Genomic DNA, 4,322 nt, shown 5'->3' on the forward strand with positions numbered 1-4,322 from the left:
TAATCTAATTGGATATTTTCAATTAGAAGCCAAGGCTAGCGCCCAGTGACCATAGCCCACTTTGTAGCTGACCTAGCATCAGGCAGGCAGTTGTTGGCTACAGCTAGAGGGAAAACCAATCTACATCTAGAGCAACAAGGAGGTAGCAACCATCTGTCAATAATCTCAATTTTCTAACTGAGCAAAGGAGTAAAAAGTTTGTTTTCTACAAATCATATCGGAGATAATCTCAATCCTCTGTACAAACAAGGAATGCTCACAACCATTTTATTATCTGATAAAATATATGCAACAGTATCCAAACACATAGTGAAAGGAGTCATGCACCTACAACTCTCTTGCTACAACAAAGTTTATTTTACTGCCATAAAGTATTACATAAGCCCATTTATCAACTTTGTCCATCCCACCTCCATTTGATCAGCAATGCGGCCCGTATATGGTCGGCACAAGCATGAGAGGTGTCTTCTTGTGTACTGTTAGTGCTCCCGCCTCTTCCATGCTAACATTATCTGTCGTCATCCCCTCCGGTAGCTCCCAGTCGAAGTGGTACTGTAGGTTGGCCAAAAAGAACACTATTGTAGATAGTCCCACAGCCATCCCGGGACACATCCAATGGCCAGCGCCGAAAGGCACATACTCAAAGTGTGTTGTCCTGTTGAAGTTGACATCCTTACACTCGAATCAGTCTAGGTCAAACTCCTTAGGGTTGTCCCAGTATGCCGAGTCCCTACCCATTGTCCATGCATTCACAAGGAGCCTAGACTAGGCTGGCACATTATATTCGGAGACCTTGATTTGCCGCATCGTCTCCCTCGTCACAAGAAGGGGAAATGCTGGGTGCAGCTGCAGAGTCTCAAGGACCACCATCCTAAGGTACTTGAGTGCGGACAAGTCATCCTGTTGCACCCTACTTTTGTTGCCCACCACAGTTCTGATCTTGTGTTGTACCTTCTTGAGCACCCGCAGGTTACGGATCAGCTCAGTCATTGTCCAAACAATGGTAATGGATCCCGTGTCAACAGCACCGATATAGATATTCTACAAGAGATTTGTACACATGACAGGAATTACATTATGAATCAAATGGTAGTTATTAGCTCCTTAAAAGTAATAATTTTAGTTCACTGGTTGTAAGAATCAAGTAGTTAGGTTGGTCGCATTACGTACTGACAACAGGGCCTTGATGCGCTCTCTACCGAACTTGGGGAAGCCTTGGTGTTCCTCCATGAGGGCATGAATGAGGTCATCGATGAGGTCACCGCCTTGGTCCGGGATGACATAGGGAGGGGTCGAGGTGGTGCTCAATGATTGTCTCAAAGAAAGTGTCAAATTCCCTGAATACCATCTCACGTTGGGAGACAACGCCAGTGAGGCGATCGACGAGGCAGCCAAGGGCATTGGGTGTTGGCTACACCCAGGAACTCACTCGCACTCACGAACACAAAGCACCGGTGAGGTAGTCGGCGAACACAAGCTGTTTCCGACGACGAACGTCGCGGCCGACACAACAGCCTATATCTTGGCACTTTTATTTCTCTGAACTCGGTAGCTAAAACAACCAAAGGAGTACATGGGTATAAATAGGCCAGGGACACACCATGGAGCTACACCTCCATGCCGTCCTTCGCGCCCATGATCCGCAAGATCCTCCCGGCGACGGCACAAGAGCCACTCGCTCGTTCCACACGTCGAGGCGCTCCTCCGTGCTGACCGGCACCACGCACACCACCCCCTCTCAACGTACTTTGACTCGATCTAACTTGATCCTCGCAGCTATCCCGCGAGGTTCTAGTGGACTCCCGCACGATCCTAACTACCTGCAACGGCAATATGAACACACCATGTTTCGTGCACAACATGAACTGGCAGCACATTGCCACGCGACACACACGCACCCCTCATTGGACAAACACTTAAGTCAGGTTTATACCTAATAATTACCTCTCCCCCAAACCTGACAGCACCATGCGCGTTGACTCACAGCAGGCACGGTTCCTCGTCAGCGCCCGCGACGAGGGCCCTCTCCTTCCTCGGCTCCCGGCAGTTCTTCGCGAGGTGGCCACAAACGCCGCAGTTGAAGCATCTCCCTCGGTTGCAGCGCTCTGAGCACCTGCTAGTCCCTGAGAACATGCTGCTGCTACCATCATCGTTGTCGTGGTTACCGCCACCCTTGTCACCGCTACCGCCACGCCGCGCATCTCCACCGCGCCTCACCTCACCCCAGTGTGCACGCTCCTTGCCGCGGTGCCGGCGAGCCTCCCACTGCTCCTCAGTGAGCAGCAGTTGCCCGACGTTGCCTGTATTGCCCACCGTGTGTTCCTCAACATCGGCATCCTCCACAACTTGCAGCCGCCCGACAAGCTCCTTGATCGACATGGAGTTGATGTCCGCGAGCATCTCAATCGCCACCGCGACTTGCTTCATCTTCTTCAGGACCACGCGTAGGATCTTCTTCACCACGCGGCTATCCTCCATCACCTCCCCAAGCTCACACAGGCTAGCGATGAGCCCGTTGATGCGCATCACGAAGTTGTTGATGGTCTCCCCGTCGTGGAACGCCACGTTCTCAAACTCCGTCATGAGGCCCTGCACACTCGCGGACTTCATGCGGTTGTCTCCGGCCCGCATCTTCTTCACCGCATCCCACGCCTCCTCCACCGATTTCTTCACGGTAAGCCCAGCCTTCATCTCCGACGGTACCGTGCGCAACATGGCAGCCAGTGCCCGCCAGTCCTTGGCGCGCTCCTTGGACACGGCCTCCACCGCATCCCACAACTCCATGGCCTCCAGCGACACCTCCACTCATGGTAGTTGGCCCTGGTCAGCAACAATGGCTCCACGGCGCTAGAGTTGGTGATGACACGCTCCACAACGGCACCAACCTTCGAGCCTTCTCCGACCTTGGGTTTTGGGTTGTCACCGATCTTCATCTTCCCGGCTCTAATACCAAATGTTGGCTACACCCAGGAACTCACTCGCACTCACGAACACAAAGCACCGGTGAGGTAGACGATGAACACAAGCTGTTTGCAGCGATGAACGCCACGGCTGACACAACGGCCTATATCTTGGCACTTTTATTTCTCTGGGCTTGGCAGCTAAAACAACCGAAGGAGTACATGGGTATAAATAGGCCAGAGACACCACGGAGCTACACCTCCATGCCGACCTTCGCACCCATGATCCGCACGACCCTCCCGGCGACGGCGCAAGAGCCACTCGCTCGTTTCACACGTCAAGGCGCTCCTCCGTGCTGACCGGCGCCACACACACCACCCCCTCTCAACGTACTTTAACTCGATCTAACTTGATCCTCACAGCTATCCTGCGAGGTTCTGGTGGACTCCCGCACAATCCTAACTACCTGCAACGGCAACATGAACACACTATGTTCCATGCACAACATGAACCGGCAACACATTGCCACGCGACACACACGCACCCCTGATTAGACAAACACCCAAGTTAGGTTTATTCCTAACATTGGGGAAGTGGTCCTCTGCGCAGAAATTAGATCTTGCGATCATGACCTCGTTGATCACATCATGGAAGTGCTGCCTTTCCATGAATTGCTCCGTGCCATCGATGTTCCCAAATGCCACTGTGCCGATGATATGGTCCATATACCCAAAGATACAGTCCTCTAGGAAGACTGGTTCCCATCTAGCGCTAGCCAGTTTTCCCATGAGTTTATGGACCTAATAACAAATATGTAGGAAGAGTTACTTAAAATGTCTTATCAATTAGAACTAGTTTTAACATCGAATATTGTTTGTGCTACACATGTAACTCCATCGGATTTATCCCTATATATGATTTCATGTTGAGGACCAGTGGTGGTCACCCTTGGATGATGAGTGATTGACAACGTTGTATGGAATGATGTTGCTCTTGGCTTGTGATGTGCAGGTGTAGGATGTGACATGGCGGCCGATGGCGTGCGGTGAAGGTCAAGTGAAAGGTTTATGCCGATGGACCAAGGGCGGTGAAGGGTGAACACGAGTAGGCTTGGACCGAGGGACCCGAGGAGTCCAGGCGGAGTCATGGGCGATCCACATGGTGCACAGAAGGGAGAGAGAATATGACAGGATGGAGACAGCGTCGGTCGAGTCGAGCGGGAGGCTTGGCGGAGCCTGGACATGCGTCGACATCAAGGAGGTCACGTTGCGGTCAAGCAGAGATGGACGGTTTGGGCCTCAAAACCACCGTGCAGGCAGGTTTCCCGATTTCAGCCTCAAAATCGGGGGCGAGCCCGGTACGACCGGAGCTTCGAGAAAGAGGGCACGTGTCATCGATGCTGAGATAGTTAATAGCCAGCA

At 52.2% G+C, this 4,322-nt stretch overlaps 1 pseudogene; it reads right to left on the reverse strand.

Moving 5' to 3' along the window:
- Positions 1–420: 420 nt before the first annotated feature.
- LOC101764074 lies at positions 421–3,689 on the reverse strand (annotated as a pseudogene).
- Between the last annotated feature and the right edge of the window lie 633 nt (positions 3,690–4,322).

Source organism: Setaria italica, chromosome IX (assembly GCF_000263155.2).
Source record: "Setaria italica strain Yugu1 chromosome IX, Setaria_italica_v2.0, whole genome shotgun sequence".
NCBI classification, from domain to species: Eukaryota; Viridiplantae; Streptophyta; class Magnoliopsida; order Poales; family Poaceae; genus Setaria; species Setaria italica.